This window comes from Triturus cristatus, chromosome 10 (assembly GCF_964204655.1).
Source record: "Triturus cristatus chromosome 10, aTriCri1.1, whole genome shotgun sequence".
In the NCBI taxonomy this organism is placed as follows: domain Eukaryota; kingdom Metazoa; phylum Chordata; class Amphibia; order Caudata; family Salamandridae; genus Triturus; species Triturus cristatus.
The window spans coordinates 709216692-709236130 of NC_140593.1; positions in this window are offsets into that span (position 1 = coordinate 709216692).

Here is a 19439-nt window from a genome sequence, read left to right on the forward strand (position 1 = left end):
TGTATTGTGTGCCCTGCTCAACTGCAGTGTAGGCCTGAACCATGCAACAGGGGGGCCTACCGCTACGTGTATGGCCTTACTGGTCACTGAGTTAGTAGCACCGGAAGGACTGAGTGGGTGAGCAACCTCCGATGAGGATGGGTGCACGAGTATGTCCTTTGCTATGGCGATATCAAGACTCAGCACCAAATGTGAGACTTCTTGGTTGCAGAGCGGGGCTGCATGCTCTGGAGGGTGCCCTGTCCACGAAAAGGTGAGCAGTGATGCCTGGGTGCGCAGCGGCGAGCAGATACCTCTGGGCGGCGGAAGTGGATGGGGTGCAGCAGTCTGGATACAGGAAGGCGATGCAGCGATTTAGGCGTACGCAGTCATATATACCCTGCCATTACCCTGTCTTATTGCATTTTGATTTTTTTTTCCAATAGCAGGACAGTTTTTAGAGTCGGCCAAATATCCGTCGCTCCCACATCTGTAGCAAAGTACTTGAGTATTTATTTTTTCATACTTTGCCCCCTTAAATGTACCATCTTATTTTGACAACCTTTCCTTTCCCTGTTTTTTTTAGGGCTCGCGCCTGCGTTGCAGTGCTCAGCACTGCTCCTGCAGCGAGAGCCCTTTTGTATGGGGTTTTAAAAGCTGACCACACGCTTGTGTGTGTGATCAGCTTTTGCAGTCAGGCATTGGCTTTTGCGTGTTTTAAAAAAAAAAAAGTTACGCGATTGGGCAAAGGCGGGCGCATGTCCTGCCTTTGTAACACCCATTCCCGACGGTGGCTTGCATGCGCCGCAGCGCGCGTTCGCCTCGCTGCCGCTGCCGCGTTCCTTCCCCCGCTCCTCTGTGGTGCGCGTGCACCACTGGTTCCCCCACTGCTTGGGACTTGCCTGGCCCCTCACCCGTATCTGTGCGTAGCGATCGAAGTAAGGATCGGGACCCCCTGCCCTGAGGCAGACACAAGGAAAGCATTCCACAGCCAGTGAGCAGCGATACTATGGCTTATGCATACCTTTTCATGTATATTATCATCGGGGACACAGGTAAGTGACGCCCAGCCCTTGGGTGAGGCGTGGGTGACCTTATGGACAGTGCAAGCATTTCCGTACTGTTGAAGCTGATGACGTGGCTCAGTGCGGCCCCAGCACAGCCTCCCACACCCAGACCTTCCTGACAGCACAGGAGGGATCGCCTCTCCTCCATAGGGTACCCTTTTCCAAGGCTGGCCCCCAACAAGAGAGCATATTGCAGTTCCGGGGCGGGCAGGTTACTCTTCTACACGTTTAAACTAGAAAAGGTGTTAATGGGTGCTTGCAAGGCATGAAGGATGTTAGTGATGAGCGCAGCAAGGCAGTACCCTTGAGTCCATCTAGTCCTGCACAGATATCCCAGGGTGCTTGTTCCACTGCGTGCACAGAAATCATTGGTAGATTATAACTTTGACTCACTTGGGGAATCAGGTTTGAGTGCATTGGTTCATACTGGGACACATGTAGAGCATCCATGCAATGTTTCAGAGCGAGGTGCCAAGGATACTCGCACTAGGGTGGCTAAGTAGCAGTGCTGCCTACCGCTGTTTACATGAACGTTTAAGTGCCTAATATCACAGGTAGTGTGTCTGAGTCATAAGGCACCAATCGCCTTCGGAGGGCGTGGGGGAGCGATGGGGACGGAAAGCATTCTAGTCCTGACTTGGCAGGGCAGGTATGAATGAACATGAGAAAACTACATTTAACAAGCGTTTTAATCAGATTGGAGGCCAGTAACTAGTTACAAACGATAGAATATTTTAGTAATTGTTGGTAAATCGAAGCCCATTAAAATAGTTGGGATCGGTGACAGAAAGGTGAGCTGCGCAGATTCTCAACAGTGTCACTCTCCCACTCTTTCTCTCTCTTTCTTCCTCTCTCCTTTGATGGACACATAACGCACAATCTTATCTTGCGTTTTATCTAACAGGCTGTGTTTCACAAATTGGCGTCCCCCTCCCCCAACACCACCAGAGCTCAACGCCTGTAGAACCTGCAATGATGCGTGGCCATCCTGACAATACCTAAGAAGGTTGCTTCGGCACGTGGTGGACCCTCTTTCATACACTCCAGTGGCAGAAGGTGAGCAGAGAAGCTTGTTTCCGCAGCAGCGAGAAGTCACCTCTGGGCGGTGGGAGTGGATAGTGTGCAGCAGCCTGAGTGCACAGGAGCGGGCAAACACCTCTAGGCACTGGGAGTGGATGGGTTACACCAGTCTGGCTGCGCAGGAATGGGCAGTTACCTCCAAGCAGTGGGAGTGGATGGGGTGCAGCAGTCTGGGTGCGCAGGAACGGACAGTCATCTCCGGGCAGTGGGAGTGTATGGGGTGCAGCAGTTTGGGTGCACAGGAATGGGCACTCACCTCCGGGCAGTGGGAGTGGATGGGGTGCAGCAGTCTTGGTGCGCAGGAATGGGACGTCACCGCTGGGCAGTGGGAGTGGATGGGGTACAGCACCCTGGGAGCAAAAGAGCGCTCAGACACCTCCTTGCAGTGGGAGTTGATGGGGTGCAGAAGCCTGGGTGCACAGAGGCGAAACAGAGAATTATGCGTGTGCAGTTGTATGTACTCTGCAATAACTAATTCTATGCCATCTTTCAGATCACTAAACTTAAGGGTGCACTATGACCCGGCACGTGGTTGGACACACACCGGTGCCAGAAAGGTGAGCTGTGGAGATTTTCTCCAGTGTCAACAGTCCCTCACCTTCTCTTCCTTTCTCTCTCTCACACTTTCTCTCTCTCTGTCTCTTCCTCTCTCTCATTCTTTCTTAAGTTATAGAGCCATATTATCAAGAACGGCAATAACACTGGCTGTAAGTTGTGAGACCTACTCTCCGTCATCTTCAAAAGGGATTCATAAGGTGTACACTCTGCTACAATCAACACTCCACTTAAATTGTGAGCACTGCTGCCTGTAGTGTTTGCTCACTCAACAATGACAGCAGGTAAGCAGAGCGGCCTAGGTGCACACGGCCTCCAATTGAGCACGGTGCGGCAAGAGGGGTAGGGTGCATCAGCCTCGCTGTGCAGGTGCGATCAAACGATATTGCCGTGCGTAATGATGTGATCTCTGACCTCATTCAGTCTCATCACTGTCTCATTTTAAAGACCTGCTGGACCGTACTGTAGGCCTGAGCCAGCGGGCAGCGCTGCCCTACAGACACCTCTTCAGCGCAGTGCTGCGAGAGGGGTGGGATGCATCAGCCAGACTGCACACGTGCGAATAAGCAGTATTGCCATGTGTTATGATGTGATCTTTGACCTCATTCAGTCATATCTCTGTCACATTTTAAAGACCAGCTGTACCATAAGGTAGGCCTGAGCCTACGGGCAGCACTGCCCTACAGACACCTGTTGAAGGCGGTTCTGCAGGAGGGGTGGGGTGCATCACCCTGAGTGTGCAAGTGCGAAAAAGCAATGTTGCCGTCTGTAATGATGTGATCTCTGCACTCATTCAGTCACATCGGTCTAATTTTAAGGACCTGCTAGACCGTACTGTAGGCCTGAGCCAGCGGGCAACGCTGCCCTACAGACACGTGGCATTGGCTTTTAGGGCACTGTAGTGAGCTCCTTACTAAGTGTACATGCACACAGGCTCCAGCCACTGCATTACACGCGACATTATGCTCCTAGCATGTGCTCTATTCCTTTGTATGTGAACCTTGCTATAACATATTATTATTTAACTTTGTGTATTCTCGTGCACTCCAACTCCTCTTTGAACCACGATTAGCACTAAAAGTTGGTTGATCATACTTCAAAAACGAAGGATGCACTCAACTCCTATTTTCTATCAAGCTTGAAATAAATCTTCATTTACCTCCAGGCGTTTCCACCATAAAAAATGTTCTCCCTTTACAGAAATTACATTGATTGGCTCAAGACGGGCTGAGCGGGAGCTCTCCCCACAATGATGCACTAAGCATGCAAACACCTTCCATCGTGGTATCAAGACACCATTCCATTCTGGAGACCTGGTCTATCATAAAAAAGTACCCTAAACTAAGAACTTGCACCAACACGTCGTGGAACACACCAGTGATCACAGGTGAGCAATGAAGCCTCGGTGTGCAAGACCTACAATTGAGCACAGTGCGGGGGAAGGGGTTGGGGTGCAGCACCTGGCTGCACAGGTGAATGCAAGCGATTTTTCCGTAGCTAATAATGTAGGACTATATTATCAAAGAACAGCAATAACATTATCACCACTTTAGCGGCAGGAAACTGCCGGTAATGTGACGATAAGGGGTTGATAATATGCCCTTGAAAATTCCCATAGAAGCCCAGGTTCACACCAAAACCTGAGCTTCTAAGGGAATTCACAAGGGCATATTATCAATCCCTTATCACCACTTTAGCTGCAGTTTCCTGCCGCTAAAGCGGCGATAATGTTATCGCCCTTCCTTCATAATATGGCCCATAATCTCTGGCTTCATGTATTTAATTTTAAGGACTTCCTAAACCACACTCTTTCTCGTAGACCCCAGCAACCTAGACAAACGGGTGATGGAGTGTAAACACTAAGGACAGAGTGCATTAGGCCGATGCTCTGTCTCCTCCTCCCTCTCTTCTTTTGACTCTCCCTCCCCTTCTCCCTTCCACCCACTCCCCCTCCCTTCCATTTTTACTATGGTCCTTTCATTCGAACTAGCTTTCTTTACCTCTTCTACATAGCACAAATACTTATGTTTCATTTTTGTCTTGCAGGTTTCCTTCGCTGCTTTCACTGGAGTCCAAACCCCATTTATTTAATTATACTGTTTAATTAAAGTTACATTTCTATTTATTTCTGTTTTAATAATGGTTACTTATTTTTTTAAAAAAAATAACTGAGTGTATAGGTCTTTTTCTGACAACACTTGTCTATTATTTATTGTGATAATCATCTGTTTATAGGAGATTTTAAAGACAACATTATTTAATATTAGAGTGCACCTACAAAACATAATCTAACTAACTGTTAGACAAATGAAGCCTGGGTAATTGTACAACTGCAGGAGTTCCATGACCGTATCACTTTATAACTCCATAAGAACTGCCTGTGTGATTACAGACAAATAAGGCACTGCCTAGGACCACCAACGCTTCAGGGACTGCCGAGGCCAACCCTGCATATTTAAATAAAGACCCGGAGTATGGCGATCCCCAGACTTAAGTTGGTCTCGAACCCCCCCGAACAATTAGTAAACAATACCCGGGAAGGTGGTGCTGTCCTAGACTGCAAAACGTCTCTGTGCCCTTTCGCGCCCAATTCACATGTGGACATTAAGATCCCCAATCCTAACAAAAGGCAACAAAACATTACCCACCAGGGGCCTCATTTAAAAGAATGGGTGAGACACCGCTTTTTTTGTTTTGTTCTTTTCTCTCCATTTTTACCATCCACATGCCATCTATTTCAGCGATACAAGGTTTTCCTCCTCTCGCTTCAAGTAGTCGAACACGTATTTGCTATCACAGGGTGGAAGCCATGCACCCGCCCTCTAATAGCAAACACAAATGTCCAGCGAAGGCACACCTGTATGCATGTACGAATGCACCACATTGTATGAGCTGCGCCTGAGAGGTCGCCCTCCCTAGGACCATGATGCATTTGTTAGTATAAATGCATACTAACACTACTTACACACGTGTAGTACAGTGACCAGAGTGTAGTGAAGAAGCAGAGGAAGTGCAAAATCTAAAAATATAAATCCTACCAGAAGTCGGACGACATAGTTCAATGGCCCGTCAACCATGGCATGACATGCAGCTCCCCGTGTGGAAAAGCAATCAGGTTTTCATTTTGAAAGAGAGAGCAGGTTTCCCTGCTCTCTCTTTCAAAATCCAAACCACAGTTTGCTATGATAGGGCGGGAGCCACAAGGCTCCCACCCTGCCATAGCAAACAGCACCCCGGGACACTGCAGGAGCCAGCCCTGGGGGGTGGCAGATCCCAGGGCCCTCGAGTGCTCCAGGATGGGGGCCGTGCGGCCCCCCTCTCAACATTCAAAAAGCCCCGGGGAGGTGGTGGTCCCCACCCATTTACTAGTGAACAGCAGAACTAGCAGAACTAACTATAATGGAGGAATTTCCTTGGTTTTGTACGAGTGAAATGTCCAGCTAACTACAACACCCCTGAAACCTGTGGTTTTTTCTGTGAATTTCTAAGATGTTTTAAATGCTAATTTCTAACTATAACATTTCTGAAACCTATGGTTTTTTCAGTGAATTTCAAACCTTTTTTAAATGCTTATTTCTAACTATAACGTCTCTGAAACCTATGGTTTTTACTGTGAATTTCAAAGGTTTTTTAAATGCTAATTTTTAAGTGTAATAGTAGTTCTACCTATTTTTTGTACTGATTCTTGCAAAAAAAATGTAAAAATAATTAAAACTGAAATATTGTTTTCTTTTTTTCTTTTCTTTTTTATTTTAATATAGTTATATTATTTTCTTTAAAAAAAAAAGTTCCAAATTTTTTTCGGAGTCGCGCACCCAAAGCGTACACATCACGGTGGGTGTGCGGATTTTAGCCGGCATTTTAGAAACGTCGTGAAGGATCCGCGTACAGTGTGCGGCGGCTGCGTGTTTTTCAGTTGCATCATATACATTTAATACTACGTGATGTGCGCGATTGGTATGCGACCAGTCTGCGACTCCTGCTTCCGCGCATTCGCGACACATGCGCATTACGGTACGGGATGCTTACGCGGTGGCGGGTCCCGCGTGATTTCATATACGTGCTAGGGCACGCTGGGTGCGCGGTTCCTGCAAAAAATGTTTATGTTCTAAAATGATATGTATGTGTGTTTAATATACAAATTAGGGCAAGAGACTATCTAAGATATTCATAAAAATAATATATTTGTACTTATAATAAACTTATATTATCTTTAAATATATTTTCACGAAGTCGCGTCGGGTGCGTGCTTCGTGAGCGCAGAGTGCGCGGATCCCATGTGACCTCAAAAAAAAAGATTTCATTGGTTCATAGCATTTCCCACTGTAACTATTGAAGGACCCCACCCATTTTATTCAATCGTGTTGGAGCATCTTTAGAGAGACATCTCTTTTCCTACAAGAACCCTATTTACTTTTTTTTTGTGCTTTTCAAAAAATATCAAACAAAATGGCATCTGGACAGCAGCAGCAGCAGGAGGAAGTATCTTCTGAAGAAGAATTCTTGCAGAAGGCACCACGTCCACAGAGGCCGGAATCTGTAGTGTGGAAATTCTTCACTTTTCCACCTGGAGAGAAGAAAGTAAATGCGAGAAAGGTGACGTGCAAAATTTGTGACTGAGTCCTGTCAAGAGGCAGTGAAAAAAAATACTCTTGTGGCAGTGCTTCTATGTACAAGCATCTCTGGACCACACATCCTCTAAATCTTGCTCGGGAGGAAATGAGGCGAGCTGATTTGAACCCCTCACCTGCTGTGGCAAGTACATCTGGAGCGTCCTCAGGAACAACTGCAATGAACATTAGGCCAGAATTCGCCTTTCTCGAGCAACACTGTGTGAAGTGTAAGAAACGTATATGCTTCGGTGAGCAGTCGGTGGATGCAGTTTGTGCTGCGCAACGCAACCTTCGTTGTTAATTTTTTTGTTTTTGGAATGATAAGCAATTCCAAATGTTTCCTGTTGTATTCGTTCTTTCTATTGTTCATTTTTTGAAAAAAACAAAAAAATACAAAATTGTTCAAAAAAACAAATAAAAATACAAAAGAAAAAAAAGTTCTTATCAGAACTACCTTATCTGGTTAAAGAAAGAACTATAATTGCAAGGTAATGTATGAAAGTTTGGTTGAATATATGTATACAGCATGATTGACTGAAAGAATGCATTAGTAGTGCATGGTGAATTTATAGGTGAAGATTTATGAGGAAGTACTGCAGCGTGACACTGCAAGCTCATTAGCTGCACTGCACTGTGGCACTTCCGAAGCACAGGGATGTGACATATGTACATGAATATGTTGCAACTCTGTGCTTCCCTCTGCACTGCTGCACAAACTGCAGCCATGCGGTGACACAGGCACCCTTGCACCATGGTGCAAGGATGTCTGTGTCGTGTGGAGATTGTTTTTGTGCAGGAAGGGACACCTTCCTGCACAAAAACAATCAGTAAAGGCATTTTCCTCTTTCAATGTATGCTGTGGAATGCAGCATGCATTGAAAGAGAAAAAATGAGGATAAATTAAAACTATTCTCCTCGTTACGCCTTGCTACACCAACTCTAGGATGGCGCAGCTTTCACACACATCTCCAGATTTACGATTTCTCATAAATCTGGAGATGTGTCTTGTTCTATGGGTATTGCGTGGGAACACCCACAGCAACACCTATGGGACGCCCCTTCAACACAAAGTTCTGTGTATGAAGGGCTCGTATTTACAAGGAGAGGAAAAACCACGCAGGGTGCTTGTAAATCTGCCCCATAAGTGCTTAGGTATTGACAGACTGATACAATAAGAACATAGTGCTGGATGGGTGATTGAAGAATTGCATGAGACTGACAGGAGGTATCCTATGCTGCATGGGTACTACTTCAATATTTAATGGAGTGGACCAATAGTATGTATCTGCTTAGAGATTTGTAGGGATTATGCACAGAATATTTTATGTGTACTTGTGTTGGTGCCTAGGTCATTTTATAAGAATACCACTAGTAACTGGAATGATGACAGTGCAGCAAATAGAGTGAAGACTTAATTTATAAGTGCTTACGTTTTGGTGGAGTGATAGGATAAGTAGATAGTGGTAGATACATGATTAAAGAAGTGCATGGGACAGACTGGACGATTCCTACACTGCATGAGTACTAACTGAGTATTTAGAACAGTGTATCAATAGTATCTAGCTAGTTAGAGGTCAGCTTGGATAGTGGACAAAATATTATAGATGTACTTGTTTTAGTAGCTAGGCCATTCCATAAGTTCATTACTAGTAACTAGAATAATTACAGTATTACAAACAGAGTGTATAGTGAATTTATAAGTGCTTAGGTATTGGTGGAGTAATAGGATAAGTAGATAGTGCTGGATGGGTGATTGAAGAAATGCATGGGACGGACAGGAGGATTCCTACACTGCATAGGTTCTAAATGGGTATTTAGAAGAGCGTATCAATAGTTTGTAGCTGGTTAGAGGTGTGCATGCATAGTGTACAAAATTTTGTACCTGCACTTGTGTTTTTGACTACGCCATTCCTTCAGTATACGACTAATAACTGGAGTAATTTCAGTGTTGCAAAGAAAGTGTGTGCTGAATTTATGAGTGCTTAGGTATTGGTGGAGTGATAGGATACGTAGATAGTGCTGGATGGGTGAATGGAGAAGTGCATGGGACAGACAGATGGATTCCTAGACTGCATAGGTACTAACTGGGTATTTCGAAGAGCGGATCAATTGTATGTAGCTGGTTAGAGGTCTGCATGCATAGTGTACAAAATATTGTACCTGCACTTGTGTTAGTGGCTAGGCCATTCCTTACGTATATGACTAATAACTGCAGTAATTTCAGTGCTGCAAAGAGAGTGCATGCTAAATTTATTAGTGCTTAGGTATTGGCAGAGTGATAGGATACGTAGATAGTGCTGGATGGTTGAATGGAGAAGTGCCTGGGACAGACAGAAGGATTCCTCAACTGCATAGGTACTAACTGAGTATTTAAAAGACTGTATCATAGCTATGTAGCTGATTAGAGGTCTGCATGCATAGTGCACAGAATATTGTAGCTGTACTAGTATTGGTGTGTCTATGGTTTCAAGAATGGTAGTCTGTATTTTAGGGTTTGAGGAGGTGCATCAGATGATCACGTAGATGATGTCATCAGTGATGTCATTTGAGATGTCATCAGTGATGTCATCAGTGATGTAACTGACTATGTCATGAGTGATGTAATATGTGACGTCATCAGCAGTGCATTACTTTAATTGCTGAATTTCAATGGTTGTGTAATGAGTGAAATCTGAGTCTAACTATACCGTCCATGGAATCTTAGTTTTTTTCACCAAATTTCTAGTTTTTTTAAACGTTAAGTACGATGCATATCACAATGGATGGTGGGGGGTTGGAAGCAGGGCCTGGCATTGTGCTGCCCCCAGCCAAACTTGCTGCTCCTGCCTTCCATCTTCCTAGCCATCCATTGTCCAAGTCCATGTCCCTGCTCCCTTATTACAGCCCTGTGTGGCCATTGTTCTGCCACTGGCCTTCCCGCCTTCCCTGAACAGTTAGCTTGCTGCCCCATCCAACTTCTCCCTATCCTCTGTTGTCTGAATCCATGCACTAGCCTCCTCCCTCCTGCCATGCATGGTCTGATGTGCTGCTACTGCCCTCCATTTAGCATGATGTATCAGTCCACTCCTCCTGCCCTCCATTGCCCAATTCTATGCCCCATCATTGACATCCTGCTTAGCCTCCGTGCTTAGCTTGCTGCCCCTATTCTCCTTCCCCCTGCCCTCTGATGTCTTTGTGCATGCCTCTGCTCCACCCTTTTTGCCCACCATGTTCCATGGACCTGCCACTCCTATCTACTCTGAGTGTTCTGTCGAGCTGCCACTCCCCTCCCACCTGCCTAGCATTATCAGATGATTGTAACCTGTCCCTGCCACCTCCACCCTGCCTGTCCACATGCCATGCCCCTATCCCCTTCCTCCTGTCCTCCATGGTCCATTTTACTGCCACACCCTTCTGCCCTCCCTGGTCTGTTGTGCTGCAACTGCTCCTCCTGCCTGCCCCGCGTGGTCTGTTGTGAGGCCCCTTCCCCTGAACTCTCTTGTCTGTGCTCAGGTCCTGACACTCCCTTCTATCCTCCATGGTCCTTTGTGCATGCCCCTGCTCACTGCTTCTTGTCCATCATAGCCATTTTGCTGCCACTAACCCTCCCGCTTGCCATGCATGGTCTTCTGTGCTGCCACAGCCCCTCCCACCTTCCCTGTGTGGTCAGCTAACTGCCCCTGACCCCTTCCCACCTTCCCTCCATGGTCTGTGTGTATGCCATCATAGTCTCACTGTTGCTGTCCATGGTGTGTCTTGCTTCTAGTGCCCATCCTGCCTGACCTCCATGGTCATTTTACTGCTACTGCCCTGCCCCCTTGCCCCCAAACCTCTGTTTCCATGTGCAGACCCCTATTCCCTCCCTCCTGGCTTTTCTGTTCCATTGTAATGCCCCTGATCCGTCCCTCCTGCCCTTTACGGTCTGTTATGCTGCAGCTTTCTCTCCTGTCTGTCCATTATGGTCAGCTAGCTACCATTGCCTCTTTCCCCTCTGTTCTCTGTTGTCCATGTGCATGGTTCTGTCCCCTCCCTATTGCTTTCTATGGATTGTTGTGCTGCACTCCCGTCCCGCATGCCCTGTGTGGTGTATTGTGCCGCTGCAAACCCTGATGCCTGCCCTGTAGGGTCAGTTTGGTGCACCTCTCCATGTCCCTCCTGTCCTCTGTTATCCGAGTCCATGTCCCTACCCCAATTCCTCCTGCCTACCATGATCCAATGTACCATACTTGCGAACATTTTGAACTTGGTAAGAGAGAGATTTTGAAAAAAACTGGGGTATTGGTTTTCCCCTTTGAGTTACATTGAAAAAGAGGAGATTGTAGACAGGAGACAGATCAAATAAAACCCATTTAAGCTTAAAAACATTGGACGTTTCCTGGCTGAATTGGGTCTATTGGCATGTATGGTTGTACTACAGCTGCCTCTTCCTTCTGCCCACAATGGTCTATTATATTGCCACAGCCTCTCTTGCCAGTCCTGTATTGCTGGTTTGTTGCACCTGCCCCCCTTTCCACTGCCCTCCATAGTCTGTTGTGCTGCCACTGCCCTTCCTGCCTGCCCAGTGTGGGAAAATTGTTGCCTCTGCACCCTCCTACCTGCCTTCAATTTTCAGAGTCCGTGCCCCTGGCCTCTGCCTCTCAACAGTAACCTAATGAGCAACTAGATTGCTAACATTCTATATTTATTACAAAAGTGTGGAACGCCTAACGTCAGCTTGATGTAATCAAAACGGTAATACCTAGAGCATTTCCTTTAGAAATTGCATATATGAGAGGGTCTTATTTGCATCAAAATTATGGTTAGTGCTCTAAAAACTAAAATGAGGACATTTTCTGAGTTTTCATATAGCGACAAAGCACTTTTAAATTATTTGTTATCTTTGTTTTTTATCCAGTTGACCACTTGATTAAATGTTGCACTTAGGGGAGAGGATGTGGTGTTACTTCCAGAGCTGCAGACTTTGCAACTGGGGAACCAGGTTGGAGTTTCTGCTTCAGCTCGACATTCTGTGATTCTGGTTAAAACACTTAATCTCCCCATGTCTACAACCAAAATGAATTTGTTCTTGTGTGATGTAACCTATGCTCATGTAAAGCACTCCAATTCCTGAAAAGTCAGCACTATATAAAACTGCAAAAACACAAAAAATAAGTGTTTTGCACACTTCTGTCATTGGGCTACATGTGGGCTACATCTGGGCGATATTTGTGCTGCATTTGGGCTCTTTTGTCTCTGGTGGCCATCTTGGGAGATTTATTTGTTATGAAGTTTCCTAATTTCCTCATTTACTGCAGTCTCCTCAGTAGGAAATGCTTTCAGTTTTTTACTTTGATTCCATCAAGAAGGTATTCAGATATGTCACACATTTGCCATAAATTCTGAATATTAGCACTCTAGTTGCTCATTAGATCACTGTAGTAAAGCTACTGCTCACCACGGAAGTCTGCTGCTGGTATTAAAAGTGCATGTTTGAGTCTACATATCAGAATTTTTTAATGAAATAGAAGATGATTTGAGAAGTCACTCAAAATGTGCCCTAATTTTTCTTTCTTCAGCACTAATCATAATTTCTATGGCAACATAAACCCCCTCATGTGTTTCTTTTTAAATTAAATGTTTTAAGTGTTACCAGTTAATTCCAATCAAGATGGCTTCAGTTGTGCCATACTTTTTCCATAAGTAAGACAGTAAGCGCTCTTGTTGTTCTTAAGAACACTCTGGGACATTCTGTCATTGGGCTATACTTGGGCTACATCTGAGTGATATTTGGGCTACATTTGGGCTCTTTTGTCTCTGGTGGCCATCTTGGAGATTTATTTATTATGAAGTTTCCTAATTTCCTTATTTACTGCAGTCTCCTCAGTGGGAATACTTTCAGTTTTTTATTTTGGTTCCATCAAGAAGGCATTCAGATGTGTCACACATTTGCCATAAATTCTGAATGTTAGCACTCTAGTTGCTCATTAGATCACTGTAGTAAAACTACTGCTCACCAGGGAAGTCTGCTGCTGGTATTCAAAGTGTATGTTTCAGTCTGCATGACAGAATTTTTTTATGAAGTAGAAGAGGATTTGAGAAGTCAAAATGTGCCCTAATTTTTCTTTCTGCAGAACTAATCATAATTTCTATGGCAAAATGAACCCCCTCATTTTGTTCCTTTGTAAATTAAATGTTTTAAGTGTTACCACTTTATTCCAATCAAGATGGCTTCAGGTGTGCCATTCTTTTGTCATACGTAAGACTGTTAGTGCTCTAGTTGTTCGCTAGAACACTCTGGGACATTCTGTCATTGGGCTATACTTGGGCTACATCTGGGTGATATTTGGGCTACATTTGGGCTCTTTTGTGTCTGGTGAAGTACTGGGTTTTTAAAGCCCAGCGGTGCAGGGGAAAACACCCTAAGACTTTGAGTTCTTCCTGTTTCAGACCCACAGAAACACAGAGTCTTCTAGGTGAAGTCAAAGATCTTGTTTATTTGCTGCAAACCAATTACAGGTATCCGAGAAGTACAACACAATGTATGTTCTCAGGAGACTGCTTAAACTTACAGAAACGGCCTTCTCCTTATATACAAAATATCATGCTTCAGGCACACATTCCTCGTTTTACGATATGGTCATTCATATGTATTCATTACAAACGAAAAGGCAGAGTCATGATGACCATCCCACATTCCAGTTCAGCCAGCCCACAATTATTTACCCAGCGAGGCTCAGATCCCACATCAGATATCAACAGACCCCAATAAACACGGGCGCCTCCTGTTTGTAAAACAAGCCATAAAGCAGGAAGAGTCAGGTGTGAAAGAGATTAGCCGGAGGCTTGTGTGGGATGAAAAGGCTTTATGGTGTGTCAAACCCTGATGCTAATCACAGGTGGCCGTAGGACGGGGAGTTTGTGGGACCGGACTGACCTGGGGCGGTGGAGCCCAACTGCACAGGTCACAGAGAAGTCAAATAGAAAGCACATATAATCTGAAGGCCTGTGCTTGTTCGTAATGTGTAGCCTGTGTGAGGGCAACCATAAGATGGCCACCGCTCCAAGATGGAACCCACGAAGTCAATGTGTAATATCGTATACACAGTGCATTTTATCGATAAAACGTTATACAAAGCACTTGTACATACCGCATTGGCCATTCGCGGTTCACTAATACCGGAATAGGCAGGGTAGGGCCCTGCCTCCTACGCGGTCCCAAATTTTAAAGTACCACAGACCCTCCTTTTGCCCTTACATAGGCAATAACTATACTCATTTCAATCCGAGTCCAGGTCTATGTTCATGAAGTCATGGAGATGTTGCTGTAGCATCATCCTATTACTTAGCTCGTCCCTCGATACAGGTTTCCTTACACATAATGTAGCACAGAGGCCACATATCACAGGAGCACACTGTATACACAGACAGAACAGGAAAAGGATGGCTAAGATCATTCCAATGACCATCAGAACCTTCCAACCCCAGGCAGATATCAGTTCCTAGAACCACCCCACCAGTGACCAATCTCCTTTATCCACGTGTATAGATTCAGATATTTTATGCAGTTTGGAGATGGCTTGATAAACTGTTGGAGCGTTATCTGGTATGAAAATGCAACAACTAGATTGGATGACCTTACATACCCCACCGCGGTCTGCAAGTATGACCTCTAGAACCATACGGTTCTGCAAAGTCATGAGGCGATCCGCTTGGAGCTCAGCTGTCAAATTACCAAGGGCACCAGCTGTTACATTAACCGTGGATTCAACCACACGAGTCAGTTGTCTCAGGTTCCTACTATTGACCATCGGTCCCCAAAATGGCAGGAAACCCAAAAAGAAGTCTCCCGCTTCCTGACCGGCAGTATCCTCCTGACTAATCACGCCTCTCACAACTCTGGTCTTGTGATAATCAGAGGCAGCAGTAAATGTTGGCGGTAGCAGATTTGCAATATAACATGTGCCCGAGAAATCAGGGGGCAACCATGTATATGCTCGGTCATTGCAAACAAAAAAGGTACCCTTGGCAGCCAAAAACGCAGGGGAAAACTGTGATGGAAAAGTGTACGTTTCAGTACAGTCACTTTTCCCCAGTTGAGCTCTTGGATTCTGACCATTACCTTGTAAACAGAACCAACCTATGTGGGGTACGACCCAAATTGGGGATGAGATTTTTCGCTGCCTTTCACCCAGACTAATGCTGTACCCTGTCGCGTTCCACCCTACATAAGCTCGCAATTCATCCTTGGGAATAGATGAGTATGCATCGATATCTCTGCTCATATCAGCGACTCCTTTCATTAAGGCTTTATTATTTGTGCTAGGTCTGATGGAACGCGGTTGTCGCGGGGAGTAGGCATCTAATGCAAAGAGAAACATGGTCTGGAATGCCCATGACGATCCATTATAGCTAAACGGCAGCACTAGATAAGGAATACCCTTATTAATGGTATGTGGCATTAAACCACACACCCAGCAATTGGTTGTATTCATGACTAGCTAGTGCTGGTGCAGGAGTTGAATGAATGAATTGTTTACAAACTAAGAACGTCTAGCTTGTTCATGTTCAGGCAGAGGGTGGAAAGAGTGTAAGGAGACAGTAGGAAGAGGTATAGGCTGTACAGTGGGTGCGAATGGCACTTGAGAGGAGAAGAATACATAACCTACAGTAAACACCATCATACTAAATAATATAAACAGACATAATAATACGAAAAGTTTGCTCTTCATTATTCTACAGATTTTCGTCTTAAAGTTCATTTCCTCAGCGGGTCTCTCCATCTTGAAAAACTCCACCCTCTAATCGTGCCGCTCGCGGTGGGTGAGTATCTTCTGCTAAGGAGTACGCCTGTCAGTCCAGGGAACGCCCCAGACCAACCAGAACCGTTGACCTAACGTCATCGGCCTGTACCCCAAAGTCTTGGCACCACGACCCTGCGGCTGAACCCGGATGGTGGTTCGAAAAACAAAAATCAAAAAGTCCTTCAGATGGGAGAGCTATAATATCAAAAATAGTAAGGGAAGGGAATTTTTATTTGTCCATAGGCCTTGGTCTCAGGTTGTAGCGGTTTCTGCCAGGTACTGTCTGGTCTTGAAACAAGAGTTCAGGCTCTGTGTTGTCCAATCGAATTGACGGTGGCACAGCGTCTTGCAAAATATCGTCACTTTCCTCTTCTGAAGTTGTGCCTCTTACGCGTGCATCACTAAATGGTACAAAACGTGGTACAGTGTCTGTTTCAGAATCAGCGATACCCTCCTGGACCCACCGGTCATATGGTAGGGGCAAAGGGATCCGTTTGCAGTGGGCGCCGTGAATCCAATTCTTTTTCCCTTTTACTCGAACCGCTGATCTTGTCGATAGAAGTACGAGGTGAGGGCCAATCCAACGGGGCTCATCGTTGTTCTTTTGCTGAAAGTTTTTCATGAGTACCCACGTGCCAGGGTCGATAGGGTGTCCGGGAGCTTCAGAGGCCTGGGGCAGAGTATCATGCACCTGTTGGTGTAAAACACGCAATTTAGCCGTCAATTCATACAGGTAGTCAAGCAGTACTGGATTTTCGATTTCACTGAATTGTGTCGGTCTTGGCACACCCCATACATTGGCCGGGCGGCCAAAAACCACTTCATATGGACTAAGTCCCACTCGTGAATGCACAGTCATTCTTGTTGATAGGAGTGCTAAAGGCAGAGCGTCAGGCCATTTAAGACCGGAGCTCGCCTGGATTTTGGTCAGTTTGAGCTTCAGAGTGCCATTGTAGCACTCTACTAATCCAGCTGATTGGGGGTGATTTGCAGCGTGGAATTTCTGCCTTATACCTAATCCCTCACACACATTCTTCCTCACTCGACCCACAAATTCACTCCCATTATCACTCCACACCATTCTTGGCATTCCAAACCTAGGGAAAAATTCTTTCACAAGGGCTTTGGCTGTGGATAAAGCAGTGTTGTCTTTTAGGGGATATGCTTCTATCCATTTTGAAAAAGCGCAAACAACAACCAGTACATATTTCAAGTTGTTGCACCTTTCCATGTGGATAAAATCTAGCTGCAAAACCTCAAATGGATATGATGGAGGCGCAAAATGACCAGCTGGAGTTGGGGTTCCCCTACCAGGGTTGTATTTCAAACATACCATACAATTCTTGACCACATTCTCTGCACACTTGAGAATTCCAGCATTCTGCCATACTGGGGCCAACAACTTACAGATTCCTTTCACACTGATATGTGCCATTCCATGTGCCATAGTAACCACTGGAAGCACATATGCATCAGGTAACAACCATCGCCGATGTTCTGACAAATCAACCCGACAACCATTCAAATCCAATTTACCCGTACTTTCTCTCCACTTGCTCAATTCTTTCTCTGTGGCTTCAGCTTGAAGGGACTTCACACTCTCTATCGTGTCTTCACACATTCCAACATCACCAACCCATCTTGCAGGGCCTGCAACATACATTCGAGTCTTCACATCTTTTGCTGTTTCTTTCGCGATTTCGTCAGCAAATGCATTACCACGACCAACATCATCAGTGACTTTCTTGTGCGCACTGCATTTCATAATCGCAACATTTAACGGTAGGGTCAGTGACTCAAGGAGATCATTCACCAACTTGCCATTCTGAATTTTAGCTCCGTGCGAAGTCAGGAACCCATGTTCTTTCCACAATCGCCCAAAACTATGGGCCACACCAAAGGCGTACTGGCTGTCAGTGTATATGTTCACTTTCATGCTCTTGTAAGGGCAATTAATTCTGCTGCTTGAGCCGAATTATGTGGCACACGTGCAGTTTCAACGATCGTTTGCAAAGTCGTGATAGCATAGGCAGCAGTCGTATCACCATTCGGAAGCTTGAAGCACGAACCATCCACCCATAAGGTACCATCACACTCAGTTAGGGGAGTATCTTTAAGATCCATTCTCCCTTTTGTCTCTTCTTCTGTTCTGAACAGACAATCATGCTGCTCGATCTCATCTAGGTCTGCTGGAATCGGCAATAATGTAGCTGGATTCAACGTGTTGCATCTCTTTATGTGTATATGGTTTGCCAACAGTGTCAATTCATATCCTGACAATCGAGCACTAGTTAAGTGCTGTGTCTTGGTTCGGTTTAACAACGTGTCCACAGCATGTGGAACCATTACAATCAATGTGTTATCCATCACTAGTCCAGCAGACTGTCGAATAGACATAGCTGCTGCGGCTGTAGCTCTTAAACAACTTGGCAATGCCCTCGCTACCGGGTCCAAGGTTGATGAAAAAGATGCGCATGGACGCGGTCTGTCGCCAAAAGGCTGTGTTAACACTGATAATGCGCAACCGTCTTTTTCATGAACATACAATGTAAAAGGCTTATTGTAGTCGGGGGTACCCAACACAGGAGCTGAACATAATGCATCACGTAATTCCCAAAAACTTTTCTGACACTCCTCAGACCATGGGACAGGATTCGGTGTATTTTTACAGGTTAATGCTAACAAAGGTTTTGCCAGCAAAGAAAAATTTGGTATCTAGTGCCTACAGTATGAAGTAATGCCCAAGAAAGCACGCACTTCTCTCTGTGTCCTCGGCACACTCAATTGTGCAATGGCTTGAATTCTTTCTGGGGTCAGTTTCCTTCCCTCCTTCGATAAGAGATGACCTAAGTAGGTCACTTCTTGTCGACAATATTGCAGTTTGGAGAGAGACACTTTATGATGAGAGGCAGACAAATGGCGCAATAATGATAATGTAGCTTCCTTACAAATCTTTTCAGTATCCGCGCGATTAGCAAATCGTCAACGTACTGAATGAGGGTAGCACCACTAGGTAAAACGAGTGCATCAAGCTGCGCTTTTAAAGCTTGACTGTATATTGATGGACTTTCACAATAGCCCTGTGGAGCGCGTTTAAAGCGGAAGCTTCGACCTCCTAAACTGAAGCCAAAAATGTCCCTGCTCTCCTCTGCAATTGGGATGCTAAAGAAAGCATTCTTTAAATCGATCACTGAGAACCATGCAGCGGAGGCTGGAATCATAGTTAACAAGGCAGTTATATCAAGGACAACTGGAAACTGTGGCACAACAATCTTATTTACCTCTCTAAGATCAATCACGAATCTGTAAACAGGTGGCTGTGAAGGGTCCGTATGTTTTAAGACAGGTAAAACAGGACTATTGCAAACGTTGCCTCTTGTCTCTTC